The sequence below is a fragment of the Myotis daubentonii genome, chromosome 2 (assembly GCF_963259705.1).
Source record: "Myotis daubentonii chromosome 2, mMyoDau2.1, whole genome shotgun sequence".
Taxonomy (NCBI): Eukaryota; Metazoa; Chordata; class Mammalia; order Chiroptera; family Vespertilionidae; genus Myotis; species Myotis daubentonii.
This window is the reverse complement of record NC_081841.1, coordinates 25,774,148-25,798,287: the sequence shown is the minus strand read 5'-3', so window position 1 is coordinate 25,798,287 and position 24,140 is coordinate 25,774,148. Positions and strand designations below refer to the sequence as shown.

The 24,140-nt window shown below is 42.9% G+C and overlaps 1 protein-coding gene across 11 annotated transcripts in view; it reads left to right on the top strand.

The window, feature by feature from the left end:
- The first annotated feature begins 8,521 nt into the window (after positions 1-8,521).
- The window catches only part of GPR19 (G protein-coupled receptor 19), a 34,151-nt gene continuing 18,532 nt past the window's right edge, over positions 8,522-24,140 (top strand). For 4 of the 11 annotated variants that reach the window (XM_059682244.1, XM_059682245.1, XM_059682235.1 and 1 more), the window contains exons 1-3: positions 8,522-8,674; positions 9,290-9,341; positions 21,456-21,641. The gene's annotated coding sequence lies outside the window, so the exon portion shown is untranslated. Of the gene's footprint in view, positions 8,675-8,929; positions 9,038-9,289; positions 9,342-9,900; positions 9,953-21,455; positions 21,670-22,995; positions 23,458-24,140 lie in introns of those variants that run through there. The other 7 variants (XM_059682243.1, XM_059682241.1, XM_059682236.1 and 4 more) reach the window with 6 other exon arrangements.

Below are 24,140 nucleotides of genomic sequence, written 5' to 3'. Positions count from 1 at the left end.
TTTTCTACCAAACCTAGATACCCTCCCCCACACAAATACATATATTGCCTCTTGACATATTCACCTTGACTTCAGAGAATAATCTACAGTCTTTAACCTTTTTTGTACCATCCAGTGAGGCCAATTTTAATCCTCTAAACAAAATTAATGCAAAGTAGATAGAGACCAATAGATATGGGCAAATACACATGTTCCAGTGAAGATCAACGAGATAGTCACCACTGCATTCTATTAGGGGTCCAAGATATGACAGTCATGGGACCATTAAATCTATAGTCCCTTTTAAGAGAAAGTGTCCCACCCCTATACCATGTATGGCATGTGCTCTTGACCGAGAGCTGTGATTTCTGCCGGGCCTGGTACAGATATCTCAGCCCAAAAGAAGGAAGATGGGTATTAGCTAATTCAATCTTATATTCTCACTCAAGAATGAAAACTGGGAAGTATAGTAAGAACCAGGTCATAGCCCTGGCCGGTTTGGCTCAGTGGATAGACCGTTGGCCTGCGGACTGGAAGGTCCTGGGTTCGATTCCGGTCAGGGGCATGTACCTTGGTTGTGGGCACATCCCCGGTGGGAGGTGTGTAGGGGGCAGCTGATCGGTGTTTCTCTCTCATCGATGTTTCTGACTCTCTATAAAAAATCAATAAAATATATTTTTTTTAAAAAGAATCAGGTCATAGTGAAAAGAGAATAGACAGATGATGAGAAAGGACATGTAGGGACCAGCAGTCACTATGTGCTAGAATGATATAGGCTTCCATGGCAAAGGTGTCTAGAACTCCCAACATGCCAAATGAGCTTTTGATTCCTATTTATAGGAGACCCTCTCAAGGCCCAGTAGTTTGGTTTCCCATGTTCTGGGGACTTGGCAGTATGGCTAAGATTCCTGTCACACGTCTGAACACAAACATGCACGTTTCACACCTTACTTGAGGTAACCAATGAGACTGTTTCTTACAACCAAAGATCTTCCTCAACCACCACTCAATCAGAGAATGGTTCAAATTAGGTAACCAATTTGAACCATTTATAACAATATAAGCACATATTTAAACCCAACCAAGCTCACATGCAATGTGTAATTGTTCAATCAAATCTGCATTTCACGCTCTCATGCATCTGGTGATGCCCTACAATGTGTCAGGCATTGTGTTGGTGCTGGAGTCAAATACATACAAATCAGTGTTTGAGGGCCTCCGCCTCCAAGCTCAGTGAGAAAAGCACAGAAACATGATATAAGAATGGAAATAAATAATAGAAAATTTAGGAAAACTGTATACTGATTGCCTAAATTGTAGGTTCTCTTTTGCTTCTGCCATACTAACAGAGTTCTTCCATCAAAGTCCAGTTGATCAGTCAACATGATATTTGTGTCAGTGTACTGTACACCCAAGAGAAAAAAATCAGAACAGAAATAAATTATCATTCTTGAGTGCCTTGATTATCGGGACAAAGGATGATATAATTAGATGGACAGGGTTAATAATTACTAAGCTCATCACGACATTACTAAACATGAAAGCTGGCTTCCCAGGATTTTAAATGTGGTTATGATGTTTTATAAGTTAGGCATCCCTTACTGATCTCTTGTTTTCAACAATTATCAAAACAGGGAAGTAGCCCTGACTGGTTTGGCTCAGTGGATAGAGTGTCGGCCTGTGGACTGAAAGGTCCCAGGTTCGATTCCGGTCAAGGGCATGTACCTTGGTTGCAGGCACATCCCCAGTAGGAGGTGTGCAGGAGGCAGCTGATTGATGTTTCTCTCTCATGGATGTTTCTAACTCTCTATCTCTCTCCCTTTCTCTCTGTAAAAAATCAATAAAATATATTTTAAAACACACACACACACACACACACACAAAACACAGGGAAGTAAACATATAAGGAGTTTAAAACTAGGAGGAAAGGGGAAAGACACTGAGCAAGATGAGGGAAGGGGGAGACACAGAAAACTAGTCTTTAAAAACGTGAGTCATCATTATATGGATCCAGATTTATTATAGGTCTGTATTTACTGTGGATTTAGTCATAGTCCCTTAAAATAATTTTTAAAACCCCCCACCAGTACACACTCTAACATGTCTAGATGGATTTTCTAATACTATTCTACACAGAGGGCTCTGTTACACATTTTATAAGCACTACAGCAGGGGTGGGGAATGTCCAGTCCACGGGCCACAAGGCCCTTGAAATCATTTGGTCTGGCCCTGCCAAGGCCTTAGGAGTGAGTTAATTAAATGTCTGACCAAATATGGCAGGGTAATTTTTAAGCTGATAATTTTGTATGGCCGGAGAATGATGTTAGAAATATCCAAATCATCCTAGGCCGAAAAAAGGCTCCCCACGCCTACACTAGAGATTTGAATCAAATACCAACTTCTACCTTAAATCATAGGATAGATTCAGTACAATTAAATATGGCAAATACTTGTGTGCCAAATTTGTATGAACTATAAGGCCAGTCACCAGAGGAATTTCGAAAAATGAATAAAATACAATCACTGTCTTCAACGGGGGCAGGGACCTTTAGTCTACTTATACAAATTAAACTAAGGGACAATAACTTTAATACAGGCCACATATATGTGCTATAAAAAGATAATATAATCAAAGTGCTATGCAGGTTCTAGAGATCAGAGAAGGCATGACTACAGAGGGTGCTTTTGAAATGGGTCTTAAGAGCTCAATAGAGTTTAACTGGGATTGAGTTAATCCAATGAGACATTACTAAATGTTAATGTGGTGACTAGAAGAAGCATCTTATTCCCTGTTATTATTCACTGACCATGTCCAACATAGCCCATAAATCATATGCAAACCCTTTAAAAATATAGGATTGGAATTCTCTCTCCCTTTTGCCTACTGGCAGTCCTCTCTCTCACAATAACAAGCGTTGTATGCCAGATAATGCCATTATTAGCTCATACGTAATTGGAAAATGGAGAAATGTCAAAATAATTCAGAAATTACATTTGCTCATTCATTATTTTTCCCAGCACACTTACATTTTGAGCAATCAGGGGCAAGCCTTCTCACAATTAAACAGAAAAATTTAGCATATAAGGACCTTGAGGGGAAAAAATTATTTAGGAGTGATTTCCTTTAATGCAAATAAAGTCTTGTTTAGTGGCTTCAAGAACCTTTAAGTTTTTCTTTTATGGTAAGCTGCAATGTAAATGAAGGTGTGAAATAATTTTCCTGTGTGTGGTGGAGGAAACAGATTGATAAAGAAAGCTAAATTCTGGACCAGATTTTTAATTTTTAATTAGGAGCTATCAAGGATCTATATGTCCAAGGAGGAAGCACATTTTCCAGGATTAAAGGTTCTAAGCAGCACCGTCCAACAGAAATATAAAAACCCATATCCAATTAGTGTTTCAGTAGCCACATTAAAAAAATAAAAATAAAAGAGAAACAGGTGAAATGATGTAATTAATATAAAAACTATTAATGATATATTTTACATTATTTTTTCATACTAAGTCTTTTCTTTTTAATCCTCACTGGAGGATATGTTGTTTTTAAATTGACTTTTAGAGAGAGAGGGAGAGAGAGAAACATTGATCAGTTGCCTCCCCTATGTGCTGCAATCCCCTTAACTGAGGTATGTGCCCTGGCAGGAATCAAACCCACAATCATTTTGGTGTACAGAATAACACTCCAACCAACTGAGCCACCCAGCCAGCGCCATACTAAGTCTTTGAAATCCGGTGTATGTTTTATACTTACAGCACAGCTCTATTTGGATTAGCACATTTAAATGCTTAATAGCCACACACAGCTAGTGGCTAACATATTGGACCTTATGGCTGTCTATAGGATGTTGTTGAGTAAAAATACCTTTGGAGATTTAACTATGTAGAATTTTTTTTATTATTAGCATAGTAACTTTTATGGTCCTCAAGTAACCAAGTTGCATAGGTTTCAAATGATCTGCTCCTAACCCTATACAGTATTTCCCATATCCCGGCTATTCTTAGTGCACCATATTAAAGAATGTATCTGTTTTCCCTATACATACTTTCCTAGCCCTCCTCAAAGTTGTGGGTAGCCAAATAGTGTTGAACAATGAGATGTAAAGGGAAGTCTGTTATGTCATATGGAATGATAAGAGAGGCCACAAAGCTTTCTTCTTCTTTACCTATAGCTCTTCTTCCTTTCTGTTCGGAACATTTCACATGAGAACTTGATGTTTGGAGCTTTGGCAGCCATCCTGTGACTATGACCGAGGACTCTTCAATACACTGAGGATGGCAGAGCAGAAAGGCACCTTTCCTTATCAGAGACATAATTGTAATGAAAAGCCAGCCACACAAAGGCGGGGATGGGAGGGAGGAGGGGTGGGGGTGGGGCGGAGTTAGCACAAGGAAAAGAACTTCAGCAGAGATGCCCTCAGTGGGTATTGCTTAACATTCACAACCAGAGTTTATGCTTTCTTTTTCTCTTACACTCACCCCACCCCCTTGTTGAGGATTCCCTTCTATCTGATTGAAACATTCCTCCTTAAGGCATAACAAGAGTGCTGGAGTTACTTCCAACACTTAAAAGAGTGCAGAGCTACAAGCAGCAATTTGGCCTTAATATATGTGTTTAACACTTTTTAAAATTAAAATTATCTATTTATTAAAAAAATAAAGTTATGTCATGACAAAAGGTTTCTATCATTTACTTAGTAATATTGTATTGATTCAGCCACTTTTAGGTAGTTGGTAATACATATCAGATTTATTGTTCAGCAATTCCTCTTATTTGTCTTGGGGTCAGAATAATTCAAGAACCCAGACTGACATAAATATGTTGATACAAATGGCAGCAGTTTTTCATTGCTTTACAAAGTCAGGGTAATCATGAAGGAGCATACTCAGAACACTGCTAAAGAAATGGTATGGATAATTTTTTCAGCTACCGATTGTGGACATTTTTCTAACTATTATTTCCTGAGTGATATGACAAACAATGGGAAACCAATCCAGTAGTGTCTCTTTTACTCATCAAACAATTGCTTTTTTTTTTTCAGTGAACAAAGATGAAGTTTTATTTGACTACTTACCAGTCTTACATTATCATTTTCATCAGTCATCACAATCCTCTCAAGGGATTCACAATTCTTTATCAACTCATCATCCAATCCCCCTACTTAATTTTTTATTGAGCCATCTCATCATATGCATTAAAATCACTCAGCTGTTGCTCTGGCCAGTGTGGCTCAGTTGGTTGAGGCATTGTCCAGTCCTCCCATACACTGAAAGGTTGTGGGTTCAGTTCCTGGCCAGGTCACACACTTAGGTTTTCTGTTCAATCCCCTGTCAGGATGCTGATGTTTCTCTCTCCACACTCTCCCTTCCCTTCCCCTCTCTCTAAAATCAATATGTCCTCTGGTGAGGTTTAAAAAATTATTCAGTTGTTTTACAGTTGTGGATTGCCTTGACAAAGTGAGCCATTTTTTATGAGTGAGTCTTAATCATTAAGGTGAACAAGGAGTCAATTCACCTTAATTGTGCTTAATATGTATGAACCAGAAGGCTAGTCATGAAGAAAATGTCAATTCAACCTTGGCTTAGAAAACTGGTTATCACCTTCCCTCAACCAAATGAATGTACCTCCAGAAAATGAAGCAAGTAAACTCACTTCTGACTTTGGTACAAATTTGCCTTAAAAGGTAAGTGTCCAAATTGCTAGATTTACTAAATTTTACTATCATCTATATGTATATATAAAGAGGTAATATGCAAATTGTCTAGGATGCCATAATGGTCACGACCCCTCAGCAGGAGGCTGTGCACGCAGGTGGGCGGGAGAGGACTGCGTGTGAGGCAAGCCACTGATGGCGCAGGCCAGCTCGCCATGGCACCGAGTGAGCAGGCCCGCAGAGAGCAGGGCCTGCCAGCTCACTACGGCGGTGGTGACCACTCATTGGCTAAGCTCCCCGTATGCCATTTGCAGTGTTCTTGGTAACTTGGGTAATAAGAATCCAAGGTGATCTAGGGTTTTCCCACCTCATTCCTGGAGGAAAAAACAAAGGTCTGCTGCTGGAGGGGCTAAGAAATGTCATATCCTGCCCTGGCCGGTTTGGCTCAGTGGATAGAGCCTCGGCCTGCCGACTGCAGGGTCCAGGTTCGATTCTGACCAAGGGCATGTACCTAGGTTTCAGGTTCCTCCCTGGCCAGGGCCTAGGTCAGGGCTCATGCAGGAGGTAACCAATTGAAGTGTCCCTCTCACATTGATGTTTCTCTCTGTCTTTCCCTCTCTCTTCCACACTCTCTAAAAATCAATGGAAAAATATCCTCAGGTGAGGATAAAAAAGAAAGAAATAAAGGTCATATCCTATGAAAGAGACATCTCGAAAATGCCTAAAGAAAGTTGTCATTTTTTGTGGTGAAGGGAATGGAGTCTGTGTTGATGAAAACACCTTGATGGCTGCAGCAGACAGCAGTGGCGGCAGCAGCAGCAGGGTGATGGTGGGAGCACCTTCCCTTGATCAGCCCGATCACCTCCTGCAGAGGGAGCCTAGACTATGGCTTAGGCCCATGGGGAGCAGGCCTAAGCCATCAGTAGGACATCCCCTGAGGGCTCCTGGATTGGAGAGGGTACAGGTCTGGCTGAGGGACCCCCCCACCCCTTGTGCATGAATTTTGTGCACTGGGCCGCTAGTCCCCTATATAATAAAAGCCTAGGTGGTGTCACGCACGTCATCATCACAAGATGGCCACCACAAGATGGCTGCCACAAGATGGCCGGCAGGGGAGGGCAGTTGGGGGTGAGATCAGACCAGCTGGGAAGGGCAGTTGGGGGTGATCAGGCTGGCAGGGGAGGGCAGTTGGGGGTGATGGACCAGCAGGGGAGCAGTTAGGCATCAATCAGGCTGGCAGGTGAGCAGTTAGGGGGCAATCAGGCTGGCAGGCAGGTGAGTGGTTAGGAGCCAGCAGTTCCAGATTATGAGAGGGATGTCTGGCAGCTGAAGGGGTCCCAGATTGGAAAGGGTGCAGGCTGGGCTGAGGGACACCCCCCACACACACACTCCCTCCCACCCCTGTGCACGAATATCATGCACCGGTCCTCTGGTATTAAATATAAGAAAAATCCAGAGGCTATATTTTTTTAGATGAAAGCTCACTGTGCACTGTGAATGATGTTGAAAGCTTCCAGAGCCTAAGAAATTTGGTCCCACCTCACAGGACTATACATTTTCTCTACTTAATGCCATGCTCCCAAAATGCATCATTTGAAATCTGACAAAGAGAATCATAAAATTGCCAAACTATACTTTCACCTAACTCTAAGACAAAGATCCAGGTTTAGCTGAACCTATTTAAGGTTCTTTTTGAGAACATTAAAATGCACCATTAGAAACTTTTCTATAAAGATTTTTTAAAAACCAGCTTGCCTGCCTTTTTTATTTGCAAGTGCATCCAGTCATATCTGTAACACATACTGGTAGTTTCAACCTATCTTCTTGTTTTGTATCACAGCCTTCTAAGCCATCTGAAACTGTCTTTGAAGGGAACTTAAAACCATCTTTGAAAATTTGCTTCTTGGTTTGTGCTTTTTCTGGCGACTGCTTCTAGAGTCATCTCTTTTTAGTTTCAAAATTTGCATGGCTGCCTTTTTGACCTGGCTTTAAGAGTCAGTCTTAGGCAGATATTGCTCGAGGTTGGCCTCAGGTTGAGGCGTATTTGCATCTTTTCCATAACAGAGTCTAAGTTTTAAGGAGGCCCCTACATACTGCCTCGGCTCCTGGGTTTACTTTGCTGCTTATCACTTCTGCGTTATGGCGAGGGTGGTGCTATCCTCTGCACGACAGGTCTGCTGGGGCGACAATTTTTGAGAGTTCTGAGCTGTCATTACCGTTCGTATTTTCATTGGCTTCAGATTTACACAGAAACGGCCCTGTTCTTAACCTCCAACCCGTGTTCCTGGCTGAAAACATAATTTTCATCATGAGTTACCCATCAAAACAGTGAACGCCCGAGGTCCCGAGCCCCGGACCCAGCCGAGCCCGGACTTCGTAAACAAACTCCTGCGCAGGCGCAGCGGCGGCAGCAGGTTAAACTGGTTGGTTGGCAGCCAGCGGACTTTTCGTAGTGAAACGTGCAAAAACAAAACACTGCGCCCTGAGGTGGTAGCCTGGCTTTGTCTTGTCTTTTTTCTTCCCCCCCCCCCCCCGCTTTTAATTTAATTTAATTTTTTTTTTTTACATACTCCTGGCATTTATCTCTGAAGAATTTGTGCGGGGGCCCAGGGGCCTCGGGGAAAAGTCCTCTGTCCCGGAGAACTGCCGCTAATTACACTACCCTCATTGGTTCTCGCCGCCGACTCTAGATATTTTTTTTCTTTTTCACTTGACTGCAGCACTAATCCATCCCGGCTCCATAAAAAAAAAAAAAAAAAAAAAAAAAAAAGCTTCACAACGCCACCAAAAAACATTCCTGCTCTCCGGCTTCCCCAAACCACGCGAGATCTGCCAGCGCAAACAGCGCATTTCCCCACCCCACCCAAGCGTACGTTTGCGCCTGCGCGGGACGAATCACTTTGGCGCCAAAAAATTCAAAACTTCCTGCTTGGTGATGGCCAACCAAATCTGGCCCTCGAGAAAGTTGGGTCACGTTGCTCCGATGGCTGCGAGCACACAACACTGCATTCTCCGAGATTTTGCAGCCACAGCTCTACAGGCCTGTACGGTGGTCCCTGCTTTCCGCGTTTTTATTTGGCCCTGAACGCGGTGGGGGAGCAGGAAGGGACAGCCGATTCCGCAGGGAAGGGGTGGGAGTGGCTGAGCCGATCAGAGGTTTTGTAAAATAAGGGGGATAGTTGTATGGGTGCTTGGAAAGATACCTGGAAGCAACAAAGGAATACATTTGAGGGACTATATATATATATATATATATATATATATATATATATATATATATATATATATATAATTTCTTTCTGGAGAACAAGAAAGGATGTCAGTGTGAACTAATGTAATGCAGGGGGAAGGAGATGCGAAAAATTCAGAAGTAAATTAAGGCAGTAACCATACAGCACAACAAAGAGGTGAGGCTGGAAAGATAAAACTGGCCATAGAGGAGGTTTTCTTAAAGCGTAAACCTATCACACATTTAGTCCTTGAAGTGTAAGAGGAGACTTGAGAAATCCTAAGTGAGTGGAGCAAGGAGGATTCTAGAAGCCATAGTCCCGGGCAAGCTCTGTGATTGAGATTAGGAAGAAGAGTTATGGTAACAGGAGTCAGGGATTCGGGAACTGTTTTGAGAGAACTGATAGTAATCTGACCTCTTTCTCTCCCAGGAACATGGGCCACCTGCACAAGCATTGGATTTTGTCCTGCAACATCTTAAAGGTACCACCCAACCCCCTGGAGCGTTCTCTCTCCCTGAGGCCCTTGGTCCCTACCACCTTCCACAAACCCCATACCTCAGCCAGAATGAAATGTGCATTATATGGAGTTAAATTATTGGAATTTGGCTACTGGCGCATTACAAAAATATGTACGTCTAGCCTCTAGCTTCCCAGGTCACTAGCTTTTAGTCCATGTTGATATTGGCAGCAGTCTTAGGCAGTTTAGCCAGTATATTTTGATTCTTTGTGTACTGCCTGGGGAACAAGGCAGAGGATGCTGATGGAGTATATAATTTTACTAGACCAGCAAAGAAATGACTTGTAGGTAAGCATTATAGCCACAGGACTTAAGGTAGCAGATATAGCATGGAAACACATCAGTAAAGACCCAGACATGGTAGTCCCTTATCAAGAAGTTCTCCCTGGAGCACTTCACTTCACTTTGGCAGCCTACAGTATAGCCTAGCAGCTGGTCTATTTGTGTGGAGTTCATGGGAAAATCCATGAATACAATAAGATAGGATTTCGGGGTTGAAGCTGACTTAGGTTTCCTGTTCTAGGGAGTGGGATCATCCAGCTATAAGAGGCATGACATCTCAGTATAGTGTCGCAGTAAGTGTGTGGAATTGGAAATCAGACCTGGGGTTTGATTCTTGGGTCTGCCAGTCATTCTGTGTGACCTCTCTGAAGTCTCCGTTTCCCTCTTTGTACAATAAGGATAACAGTGCCTACCTCATAGGATGATTGAAAAGAAGAAATGAGGTGCTATTGAGAAGACTACATGAGTTAGTAGCATAGAACTTGGTATGTAGTATATGATCAACAAATGAGAGTTCCTTCCCCAAGCCTCTTGCCACATTTATGCATGCCATCTACCCATCAAATTGGATATAGCAGAGGTCCACCTGTATTTAGAGAGCCTTAAGGTAAATTCTAGACCTTGCCAGCATATTAGAATCACCTGGAGAGCTTTTAAAAATCCTAATGCCCAGGTTCACCAGTGGTCGGCAAACTGCGGCTCGCAAGGCACATGTTGGCTCTTTGACCCCTTGAGTGTGGCTCTTCCACAAAATACCGACTTCTGCACATGGGCCACGAAGTTTCAATCGCATTGTACGTGCACGCCCAAACATGGTATTTTGTGGAAGAGCCACACTCAAGGGGCCAAAGAGCCGCATGTGGCTTGTGAGCCGCAGTTTGCCGACCACGGCCCTAAACCAATTAAAAAAGAATTTCTGGGAGTGGATTCCAGAGATCAGTATGGTTTGTTTTTTTTAAATTAAATCTTTATTGTTCAGATTATTACAGTTGTTCCTCTTTTTTCCCCCCATAACTCCCCTCCTCCCAGTTCCCGCCCCACCCTCCGCCCTCACTCCCCACCCATTGTCCTCATCCATAGGTGCAGGATTTTTGTCCAGTCTCTTCCCACACCCCCCACACCCCTTTCCGCCTCCCCCCCCGAGAATAGTCAGTCCATTCCCTTTCTATGCCCCTGATTCTATTATAATCACCAGTTCATTCTGTTCATCAGATTATTTATTCACTTGATTTTTAGATTCACTTGTTGATAGATGTGTATTTGTTGTTCATAATTTGTATCTTTACCTTTTTCTTCTTCTTCCTCTTCTTAAAGGATACCTTTCAGCATTTCATATAATACTGGTTTGGTGGTGATGAACTCCTTTAGCTTTTTCTTATCTGTGAAGCTCTTTATCTGACCTTCAATTCTGAATGATAGCTTTGCTGGGTAAAGTAATCTTGGTTGTAGGTTCTTGCTATTCATCACTTTGAATATTTCTTGCCACTCCCTTCTGGCCTGCAAAGTTTCTGTTGAGAAATCAGCTGACAGTCGTATGGGTATTCCCTTGTAGGTAACTGAGTTTCTTTCTCTTGCTGCTTTTAAGATTCTCTCTTTGTCTTTTGCTCTTGGCATTTTAATTATGATGTGTCTTGGTGTGGTCCTCTTTGGGTTCCTTTTGTTTGGGGTTCTCTGCGCTTCCTGGACTTGTAAGTCTATTTCTTTCACCAGGTGGGGGAAGTTTTCTGTCATTATTTCTTCAAATAGGTTTTTTCTGTCATTATTTCTTCAAATAGGTTTTCAATATCTTGCTCTCTCTCTTCTTCTGGTACCCCTATAATTCGGATGTTGGTACACTTGAAGTTGTTCCAGGGGCTCCTTACACTATCTTCATATTTTTGGATTCTTTTTTCTTTTTGTCTTTCTGGTTGGGTGTTTTTTGCTTCTTCATATTTTAAATCTTTGACTTGATTCTTGTGATCCTCTAGTCTGCTGTTGGAACTCTGTATAATATTCTTTATTTCAGTCAGTGTATGCTTAATTTCTTTTTTTTTAAATTCTTTATTAGTTAAGGTATTACAAATGTGTCCTTATCCCCCCCATTAACCCCCCCCCCACTCCTGTTCTCATCCCCCTGTTGTCCATGTCCATTGGTTTGGCTTATATGCATGCATGTATGCTTAATTTATAGTTGGTCCTTTTTCATATCCTCGAGGGTCTCACTAAATTTATCGGTGGTTTCTAGAAAATTCTTGAAAAACCTTATAAGTTTGGTTTTGAACTCTATATCCTGTAGTTTACTTTCCTCCATTTCTGTCATTTGTGACCGGTTTCTTTGTCTCCACATTTTTTATGCTTCCCTGTGTTGATAGGGTGGCTTTCTGTGCTAGGTGTCCTATGGGGCCCAGTGGCTCAGCCTCCCCAATTACCTGAAGTGGACACTCTTGGTGCACCCCTTTGTGGGCTGTGTGCACAGTCTTGTTGTAGTTAAGTGTGGGGAGCCGATATAGGGTTAAGCCTTGGACTGACCTGTTGGCAAAGTCACAAACAGGTCTTCCGAGTCTTAAACAACCAAATCTGAGAGGTGGCTGCTGATTTACCTGCGCTATCATTTAAAAAATAAAAAAAGGGGGAATTTGCCGGAAGCCGGTCCATCCTTGCTGCTTGACACAGTTGCTTCAGGGAAGAAACATCTGCACAGCATATGTTTCAAGGGACCTGGGGTATATGGCATACTGTTCTTAATATGTTTGCTCCCCTTCTTAGCGCTATGTGTTTTAACCAAGGTCACTTCTTCGGGAAAGGTTTTTTCCCCAGGTGGGGATTTTTCCCTGGAGTTAGGGATTAACAGGAGTAAGGAAGGGAATCAGTAAAACCCCTTAACTAAGTGCCAGGCTGGTAGTTAATCACTTTAACTATGAACAATCAGGCTTAAGCTACATAATCTTTACTTAGGATAATCTCCTTCAGTTACTTCCTTGTAGCTTAACAGAACAATAGAGTAGTAACCTTGGAATGGAGATAACAAACGCCCTAACCTTTGGAATAGAATGGATAGGATTAAGATCAAATGGTATAAATACAGATGTAACTGGAGAATAAAGGGAGAACCTCGCTATGCTGATCAACTGAATGCCGCCTCCGTGTCCTTCATTCTTTGCCAACTCCGTCCACACCTTTGGGAACCCCTGGACCTGCTGGGGCTGGACACCAACAGTTAAGCCTTGATTGTTGTAGGTATCACTGGGAGGAATTGACCTCCAGGCCAACTGGCTGTGAGAATCAGCTGTGTCTGCAGTGGGAGAACTTCTGTGCTGGAGACACCCTTACGGGGCAAGACTTGCTTCAGTGGGGCTTTGGTGCTCACTGAGTCTGCCCCCTGAGTGTGTCCCTTATGGATCTGAGGAGTTGTAATCTGGATGGTCTCACTCTGACCACTGGGTACACTGCCTCTTGGATCTCTAAGGAGGTGCTAATTTAGCCTCTGCCTGAGGCTACCCAGCAGGAGCTATGGAGAGATCTGAAGATTCCTCTTCTTTGTTTGGTGTTTGGAGGTGCCCAGATGAGGCCCAGCTATGAATCAGTGCAAGCTGCTGAGGGGCCTTGGGCCTTCTTTTGGAAGTTCTGGGTCTCTCTGACCCAGCTGCAGTTTGTTAGGTAATTTTCAGATTGCAAAAGGCCAGGCCTTTCATATGCAAAAGCCTCTGCACACAGCTTGGGTGGGGCGGGGTCTCAGGGGATCAACAGGGGGGAGCAAGCAGCTATGGCTGCTTTTCAGCCCTGCCCTAAGAGGCCCTGGGTCTCAGTGTCCCAGTAATCGCTGCAAGCACCTCTGAGAGAAAGCCACCCTCGAGTTCCGACCGATGCCAGACAGTCCAGTTTCTCCCTGTATTTGTCTGGGTCCCCAGAGACTTGCCCGGAACGAGTTCAGAGCAGTCGGGAGCTTGAGACTCCCTCCCGATTGAAAAAGACAACCGCGTCCTCAGTTGCCAGCCCTTTCTGTGTGTGCCTCGGTACCTCTGCACTTTACTTCCGCACCTCCTCTGAGTCTCAGTGTGCTTTTTTCTTTCCTTCTAGTTGTAGAGTTTCCACTCAGCCAGCCTTCCTGTGGTTCTGGATGATGTCCGTTTTGACTTTTAGTTGTATTTTTAAGTGGTTGTGCGAGGCAGCAATTTCTGGTGTTTACCTATGCTGCCATCTTGGTTTCTCTCCAGTATGGGTTTTTGTTTGTTTGTTGTTTGGTTGGTTTTTGGTCAGTATGTCTTAAAGCTCTTCATTTTGCTACGAAGAAACCACTGCTTTAAGAGTTCCCTCTAGAACAGTGGTTCTCAACCTTGGCTGCACATTAGAATCACCTGGGAATCTTTTTAAAATCCTGATTCTGGGCCTCATCCTCCGGAAATTCTGTTTCTTTGTTATGAGGTGGGGCCACAGCATTAGTAACAAAGAAACAGAATTTCCGGAGGATGAGGCCCAGAAATCAGGATTTTAAAAAGATTCCCAGGTGATTCTAATGTGCAGCCAAGGTTGAGAACCACTGCTCTAGAAGAAGGAGGAAAGAAATTAGACCTGTGGTGTAAGACCACCTGATCTGGATAGCTATGTATTTGAAAAATTCTGGAGGAATAAAGGCTAGAGTTTGAGATGGGCAGACAGATAGGGCATAGTGAGCTACTAGTATATTCAGAAAACAGACCACTATGGTAAAAATGTGGTGAGCATCCTAATTTTGGAAAGGTCAGTGATGAAGTCATTAATACAGGTCCCAGGAATATATAGGATTTGTTGTAAAAATGGGGAATTTGAGCCTCCTAAGCTGGTCCTTTGATCTAGCACAGGCAAAACAGATAATGATGTCTTTATTGCACTGTCACATGGTGAATCTTGGGCTGTCAGCAGGCCTAAAGGCAGTGGAGGGGTGGAGTGAACTTTTACAGCCCACTCTGCTCCATTGGTTGGGGAGGAGCATCAAAGCATCACTGAAGTGTATGCATGTGGATGTTCTTCTCCAGTGGGTCCGTGCCTGTGGGAAAGCACGCGCAGCAGGACATTGATGATGCAGCCCCTTCTCATAGCCTGTCAGGTTGGTGTAGCTGCCCTAACTACCCAAGTGGTGGTGCTGGTACTAACAGATGAGAAAGGTGAGGTTCACATCTGTTTTTGTAGTTTTTTAATGAATGGGGAATCATTTGGAATAAGAGGGATGGCATGGAATTTGAGCTTGTAAGGACAAGGTACTTTCTAGGAGGACAACTCTGGTTTCTAGAAATATATGTGTTTCAGTAGTTGAAACCACCTACTACTTCAGTCATTGGATATCAAGACCCATATGGGGCAGTAACGGCCAGGAAATCTTCTGCCACATAGGGTAACCTTTCTTTTACTTGGGCCCCTCTTCTTGAGAAGCACATTAGTTTGTTTATTAAGAGAATTGGTGAAAGGGCTAAACATTGTCTCCTCGGTAAGGAGGCAAGGGATTCAGAGACTGGGCAGGGGTCAATAATTAGAAGTTATGAAGTGGGTGAATAGCAGATTATGCAGAAATGAGGAATGGAGTCAGGTAGAAGGATAGGAGACTCAGGATGAGGAGGGAAGCAATTGAAAGTTAGAAATAGAAAAATCCCCAGTGGTGACACGTTAGTTAAGCTTTTATAAAAGTATGTTAAAATAAGAGTGCTGCCCTGGCTGGTTTGGATCAGTGGATAGGGCATCAGCCTGTGGACTGAAGGGTCCTGGGTTTGATTTCAGTCAAGGGCACATACTTTGGTTGTAGGCTCTATCCTGGCCCCGGTTGGGGCACGTGCAGGAGGCAGCCGATCTATGTGTCTCTCTCACGTTGATGGTTTTTTTTCTCTCTGTCTCTCCTCCCTTCCACTCTTTCTAAAAATCAATGGAGAAATATCCTCAGGTAGGATTAGCAAAAAAAAAAAAAAAAAATAGGAGTGCTGCCTGAAATCAGAGACTGACCACTCTGTAGGACTTTTGCAAAATGTAGGAGGGTGAGAACTGATTAGACTACTCTTAAACTCTCACTCATATCAAGGGCATAAAGCATCAAGATGATGGCTGGGGAAGGGGTTTTGAAGAGGATATTTGAATGGAGTTATTGGAGCAATGTTAGAAAACAAGTCAGGGAAAGAGAGAAGTGGCCACACTCTTTACCTAAATTAAGCTTCCCTATCTACAGCAGGCACAAACTAGGAGAAGGGAGGAAAGCCTTAATTTTAAGTCGGGTGGTAGCTTTTGACTACTATACAGGACTGAATATTTTAATTACATCTCTTTCTTTAAATTTTTATTTATTGATTTTGAGAGATAAAGGAAAGAGAGAGAAACATCGACTTGTTGTTTCGCTTATTCATGCATTCATTGTTTGATTCTTAAAAGGTTTTTTTGATTGATATTTAGAGATAGAGGAAGGGGGAGAGAGAGAGATTGAGAAACGTTGATGTGAGAGCAAGACATGGATCGGCCACCTCCTGCACACCCCACCGGGGATCCAGCCCATGACCCAGGCATGTACCCTGCCCGGGAATCGAACTGGCAACCTTTTGGGACATGGGACGATGCCCAACCAATGAGCCACACTGGCCAGGGCCATTGGTTGATTCTTGTATGTGCCCTGACAGGGGATCGAACCTGAAACCTTGGTGTATCAGGATGATGCTCTAACCAACTGAGATACTCAGCCGGGGCCAATTACTAACATCTCTTAATTAAAAGTAACCAGAAAAAGGAATGGGACTGCCCAAGTTTTCACTCAGGGTTGGGTGAAGAAAACCTCCCTAGAAAGGGTACTCACAGGAACAGTGAAAAATAAAAATTAAGTTGCTTTAAGTTAGTCTCAAGTCATGCTTGTGCAAGGTGCTGGAACACTACTGTTGAGCACCTGCTTTGTTTTTCATATGTTAAAGGTATAAAGATAAATTGAGTGACATTCCTCCCTACAAGAATCTATGAACACAATGCAATATTATATATGTGTTTACAGAAGTAATATATGTGAAAATTAAAGAAGTTCAATAGTAAAAAAGATGTAACTTATTTTGGAGAGGGTAGGGTTAAGAGGGACATAGAACCTCAGAAAAGATGAAACCCACCTGGCTTTAAGAGAGGAATAGATATTCCCAAGGTGGACAAGGCAGAGGAAACCATGTGTACACCATGAAACAGCATGGTGTACATGTGGGTAAACTTCAGTGGAAAGGGCCTGCATATCTAGGTGGGTGATTGAAATGGAGGCCATAGGTATTGTGGAGGTTCCAGTGGGGCTGTTGGCAGTCACGCCAGTGGAAAGTTAATGGAATTTTATTTTATTTTTTAAAAAATATTTGTATTGATTTCAGAGAGGAAGGGAGAGAGAGGGAGAGATAGAAACAAGATTAGAGAGAATCATTGATTGGTTGCCTCCTGCACACCCCACACTGGGAATTGAGCCCACAACCAGGGCATATAGCCTGACCGGGAACTAACCATGACCTCCTGGTTCTTGGGCTGATGCCCAACCACTTAGCCACACCGGCCAGGCCAAGTTAATGGAATGGAATTTTAAACACACACACACACACACACACACACACACCAGTCATTTCCTCCATCAGTCATTTCCTTCCACTCCTTGCCCTTCCTTTTTATAAAATTTTGCCAGTTTGTTAGGGAGTGCTGAGAGGGTAGTACATGAACTCTTCTAACTCAGCGCCCACAGCTTATTGGATCTGGCTCTATTCTGACTTAAGCAGAGTCAATCTGCCTCCTAAGAATTTAGATCAGAACATTGAGAGACTAGGTCATATTCCGCCCCTCCCCTCCCATCTTTATTGAAGTATGATTGACAAATAAGAATTATATATATTTAAGGTGTACACTGTTATGTTTGGATATACCTATACATTGTTAAATGATTACCATACCAACTAACTAACATAGCCATATCACATAGTTACCATTTTCTTGTGTGTTGTGGTGACAACACTTAAAATCTACTCTCTTAGCAAATTCAAGTACACAATACATTATTATTAACTACTAGAGGCCAGGTGCATGAATTCGTGCATGGATGGAGTCCTGAGAGGGGTGAGGGGAGGCAGGACGCGATCAGCCCTTTGGGCAGGGGGTAGGATGCCCTTGTCGGGCCGGGATCCGGATCCATCCCATTGACATTTGCGCAGGTTGTCAGGAGCCACCTGGCGGTCGCTTTTATATTGTTTCTTTCTTGCAGATCATCTAGGGAGGGGACGCAGCCGTGGTGCCCAAGGCCGACTTCCAGGAGACTGGTGGTACTGGTTTGCTGGTGCCTGGCCTGTTCTCGGGAGATTGGACCCGCAAGACTACTGAGGGAGGGAGTGGCTGTGGCAGGGCTGGGGGGCCACTGGGATGGGTTGGTCAGCTGAGCGGCACTCCCACTGTGGGAGCGCAGTGACCACCAGGGGGCAGCTCCTGCATTGAGCATCTTCCCCCTGGTGGTCAGTGTGCATCATAGCGACCAGTTGTTCCTGTCGTTCGGTTGTTTGGTCACTTAGGCTTTTATATATATAGATAGTCACCATGTTGCACATTAGGTCTCCAGACCTTATTCACCTTATAACTGAAAGTTTCTTTTCTTTAACCAGTATTTCCCCCCAAGCCCCTGGTATCCACCATTCTACTTGTTACTATGAATTTGATTTTTTTAGAGTCCACATGTAGGTGAGATCATGCAGTATTTATCTTCCTGTGTCTGGTTTATTTCACTTAGTATAATGCCCTACAGGTTCATCCATGTTGTCACAAATGGCAGGATTTCCTTCTTTGTTAAAGCTGAATAATATTCCAGTGTGTGTGTGGGGTGTGTGTGTGTGTGTGTGTGTGTGTGTGTGTGTGACATTTTCTTTATCTATCTGTCCACCGACAGAAACTTAGGTTGTTTCTATATCCTAGCTACCATGAATGATGCTGCAATGAACATGGGAGAGAGATGTCTCTTTGAGATAGATTTCGGTTCCTTTGGATATAGACCCAGAGGGGGCTTGCTGGATCATATGGTAATTCTGTTTTTAATTGAGACTGACTCATTTAGATAGAAGCATTGAATTTATAAAGTCAGGTAAATTTCAGAGGCAAAGTTGCCATTTGGGGCTTCCATTTGGGGGCAGCAATGCAGTGTAAAGCAGAATGAGCTGATGTCTAAGAGAAGCAGAGAGAATAGGAGACAATAGACCTGGAAGGCCAGAGACAAAGAGAGGGAGTTGGTGGCTGTCTCGGTGCTGACAGTTTTCTGATCCCTTATTTCAGTCCACTTACCACTTCCTGTTATTGAGTTCCCTGCAGTTCTTCTGAGCCTTTATAATAAATCCCCCTCGATCTAAGTGGCTTCCTTTCTTCCTTTCCTTTTAGATAACACTAAGGTGCCTAATTCTTTTCTCCCCTTCCTCATATTCTCAGCTTAATAAAACCACACACCTTCCACATCTGGAACACACACATATGTACCAGAGACACTTATTTAATACACTACAGCTCAAATATGCCCAGAAAAAGGAGGTTTCTTATTTTTTTCTAGACTTTAACCTGTGTATTAGTTTTCTGTTACTGCATAACAAAATGCCCCAAAACTTAGTCACTTAAAAAGATAATAAACATTATCTCATCATTTCAGTGGGTCAAGAATTTGGGAGCAGCTTAGCTGGGTAGTTCTGGGATGGTAGCCTAGGGCTGGAGGACCTGCTGCCAGGGCGGCTCACTCACCTTGGTGGCCAGTTGGTATTGGTTGGTGAGAGGCTTTAGTTTTCTGCACATGGGCCCCTTCACGGGATGGCTTGCGTGTCCTTATGACGTGGTGGCCGGCTTCTCCCAGAATGATTAATCCAACAGGAAGAAACAATCCTTGTTAGGATCTAGTGTCAGAAGTTACAGAGCCCAGCTGGCGTGGCTCAATGGTTGAGCATCGACCTATGAACCTGGAGATCACAGTTCCATTCCCAGTCAGGGCACAGGCCCGGTTGCGGGCTTGATCCCCAGTGTGGGGCATGCAGGAAGCAGCTGATAAATGATTCTCTCCCATCACTGGTGTTTCTGTCTCTCTCTCCCTCTCCCTTCCTCTCTGAAATCAATAAAAATACATTTTTTGGGGGAGAAAAGAAAAGTTACAGAGACCCACTTCTGCCCTGTTCTTTTTATCAGAAACAGGTTACTAAGTCTGGCCCATATTCAAGGGGGAAGCTATTAAGTGTCACCATTTGAAGGGAGACATATCAAATACTTTGTGGACATATTTTGAAAGCACCACAACTCTTGGGCTACAGGGGGACGAAAGCGCCCAATCCCATTTTAAATATACATAGTTCAATTTAATTTCATTATTTAAATGGTTCCTTTAGATAAAAATGCTTTATTTTTCATAATGACTCCCAGGGCAGTCCTGTCACCTCTGAAGGTAACACCCATTTGTATGGAGGACGGGGAGGGCTGATGTGCACATCCTTGTGGCGTGGGTGAGAGAAAGGGCATCTCCTGACTCCGTTCAGGACCTGGCAGGTTTCCGGCATGATATCCCTTCTCAGCTGATCTCCGGGGAGCCTGTTAGCCTGTGATGCTAAAGCCTGCAGCTGGTGAAATCATGGCCCTTTTTTGGCTTCAGTCTCCTAGGGAGTATTGGTCAGCTCCTCTTGCAGATTCAACTTCCCCTTGGCCCTTGCTATGGAGTCACCTTGCCTGGCCATGGCAGGCCCACTGGCTGTTAGTTCAGCAGTGCTTCAAGGGAACCGGGAAGGCTTGGGATACTTGGCTGCTCTATCTCTGCCTGACCGCGCTGCTGGGGACTTGCCACTGGCCAGAACAGACATGGCAAGTGCAAGGAATGAGGTGAGGGGCCTGGACAGTGTCTCAAAAGGAAAGCAGAGGCAGAGATCCCTTGCCCCGAGTGCTCCTCTCAACATGGTTGCAATTCATTATGGTATGTAAGCCCCCGAATGACCCAGTCCTAATCTCTGTGAGTTTGTTACCTTACAGGGCAAAAGGGATTTTGTAGATACGATTAAGTTAAAGGGCCTTGAGAAGGGAGAGTAACCTGGATTATCTGGTGGGTCTAATCTAATGACATGGGTTCTTAAAAGAAGCTTTCTAGTCTGCGGTCCAAGTCAAAGGGAGATGTGACTATGGAATCATGGTTAGAGAGATACAAAGTTGGTCTTGAGATGGAGTAAAGGGAGCTATGAGCCAAGGAAAGTGGGTGGCTGGAAACGCAAGGAAGTAGATTCTCTCTTGATAGCCTCCAGAAATGAACACAGCCCTACTGTCACCATCATTTTAGCCCAGTAACACACAGTTCTAACCTGCAGACCTGTGAGGTAGTGCATTTATGTTGTTTTAAGCCACTGCATTTGCAGTAATTTGTTCCAGCCACAATTCAAAATGGATACACTCATATCCAACTTTGGCCTAGAGAGAGTCAGGCCCAGTGACTGGCTGCTTTGTCTGGGTTCTCCTTTATCTCTCTCTCTCTCTCTCTCTCTCTCTCTCTCTCTCTCTCTCTCTCTCTCTCTCTCTGTCACTAAACCTGAAAGCCAGAGGACAGACGCACTTTCCATGTCCTGCTCCATCAGAGAGCAGTATTTATTACTTTTTCCTCTTCATTTAGACATTAAAGTACAATAAACTCATATGCTCTTCACCTAGATTCACCATTTGTTAACGTGTTGTCATATTTACTTTCCTTTTCTGTGTGTGTGTGTGTGTGTGTGTGTGTGTGGTTGTTGTTGTTGTTGAAGTATTTGAAGGAAGTTACTTGTGGAAGTTGAGGATCAAGAAATGCGCTCCCATAAAACTGTCTGCATGCTCTAGGACCCCTTGGAAAGTTTTTACCTGGCCCAGCCTGAAGACCTGCTCTACCGGACTGAACACTGAGTAACCTCTGGTTGATGACAAGGGAAGGCAGAAACAACGGTATTTCAAGAATGGCTTCCAAAACAGTAGCCTGGATCCGAAGCCTGTGGTCTGGATGCACATTCCTAGTTTGAATTTCAGAAGGTGAATATTCCTTCTTTCCATTCCTTTTGTAAGTACTAAATGGTGCCATACTTCCTATTTGTAGGGCAAATTGATTCTGTAGGGACAGGAATAAGAATCATGCAAATCATTTTCAAAATAACACTCCAGCCATACAAGTATTGTAGGATTTTATGGGTTTGGATGAAAGGTAACTGTCTCTTTATCTTCTTCCAAATGGCTAGGAATATGTTTGGTGATTACAAAGTTAATATTTTTAACAGAATTAGTGTTTACACAACATACCTTCTAGTAATTATTAATAATATTCTGATTCCTTGTAAAATTATTTTAATTGTTATTTTTTCTTTTTAAAAAATTATTGTCATTAAGCCATGACGTACACATGCAATCACCCTAAAAGGAATGAATAATTTAGCCTCTATTTTTTTTTTGTCTCGAATAATTTAAAGCAATCTTTTTTATTTATTTTGTCAAAGGGCCATAGTAATGAATCCTATAACATTAGTTTGACAAGTGATCTTGGTCTAGCCTAAGACTCATGATGCGGACTAGTATAGTATAATGTGCCTGTCCTGGAGTCAGGGTTAGTTTCAAATCCTAGCTCCCACACTAACTAGCTGTGCAGTTTGGGGCACATTATTTATCTTCTCTAAGCCTTGGTTTACTCATCTGTCTCATAGTTTGATAGAATTAAATGACATCATGTACCGAGTCTGACACAATAAATGTGAGTTGTTTCTATTGTTGTTGTTATTGACTAATAGGAGAGATAATATTCAAGTCACCAGTCTGCTGGTTTTCTAACAGTTTCTTCAAACACGTATCAGCTTTCCTGATAAATGAATTTTCTGAAAGTGGCAAGTATTAGAATTAACACAGTTGAATTTCTCTGTGAGTCTTATAGAGAAAAACAAGAATTAACCTGACTCTTCTAAAATAAAAGGAGTAAATATGTCTTAAGCTGTGGATATTGCATCAGGAAGGAATTTCAATTTCTTCACTTGATCTTAGCCAAAAAGTGGAACTTCAATTTCTTGAAATCATACTCCAGCTCCTCTGAGCTACCTCTTTTCTCACAGTTTGCATTTCAGCACATTGCAAGTCAGAACTTCTCCCCAAACATAAATATTCAGAATTGCCATAGTTAGGATTCTGAGTTTAAAATAATCAGTTATATGCCAGCCTTAGGAGACAAATATATAACTGGTTTACATTTCTGATTTGGGTAGTCCAAATGTTATCCAAGGAATTAACCTTATTAATCACATTTATTTTTATTAAAATAATTTAGCAGCTCACATGAAAATATATTTATCTTTGCTCCTGTAAAATTGTAAAGCATTTAAAAATTGTTCCTCATGTCAAACATCAGGTGTGGATCTCAAGCATCTCCCAGTGAAGGCTGTAGGTCTTTGATGAATGGCTTCACAAAAGTCAGAAGTCCCAGCCTGAAGAGAAATACATTTCTCATGTTCTTCCCAACACTTGGTGATGGCACTCCACAGTCATTCTATGAAGCTGGCATTTTCATTCAGTTGCAACTAAACTGTTTTTTTTTAAATATTTTTTGAATTGATTTTTAGAGAAAGAGGGAGAAAGAGAGAGAAACATTGATGTGAGAGCTGGCTCCCTCCCTAGGCATGTGCCTAGAATCTGAATCGAACCAGCAACCCTTCAGTGCAATAGACAGTGCCCAACCAACAGCTACACCAGCCAAGACACTCCTACACAGATTTTTCAGGAAAGAAGCTGTAGAGGATGGAGTTACCATTGCAGTGTCCACACAAATTCCTAGAATCCTTTCAAGATTTAGGGTCAGCAACAATTCAGTAAGGTAAGGGCCCATTAAGTAAGTTTGGCTCTGAAAATGCTAATTGAAAATCCTCCTCAGCAATTCAGCCCCTTTCCTTCTGCTTTTCTGTAGCCAGCTGGGTCCCATGGTGACCGGTTCTGAAAGAAATCATCCCCTTCAGCAGTTACCTAGCGCCATGGCAACCGAGACGTCAGCAAAGCAGGATAGACCTTGGAACAAAACAGCTCCTACCAGGCTTTCTCCCTGCTACTCTAATTCAGCCCTGTCTGAGGCCTAGGGATGGGGTGAAAGACGTGCAGACATCCACACTCAGGAAATCCTGTGTATTTCAGTGACTTTTCCGTGAGCATAGACATATTGACATATAGTAAATTGTGTTACCAGAATTCCTCTAAAACATAGAGCATATTTAAAGGGTGGGGATGGATTGTGAGAGGAGAACAAGGAGGTAGATATGGAATGCCCTTTGGGTTTAACGTTATATAAAATTTATATTTGTATTTACAAAGTAACCGTAAATAGATAGACAGGGAAACTGGACCCCCAGATATATGGCTGGCCTGATGTCTATTTAGACAAAAGACCTCAGGGAAGCATTTTAAAACTTTTTTTTTTTAACCTGAGAGTTAAATGAATTAAAAATGGCTTTAGTGAACACTGAAGGGGTTGTAATGCTGTCCGTGGTGCTGAATACTCCATTGTCC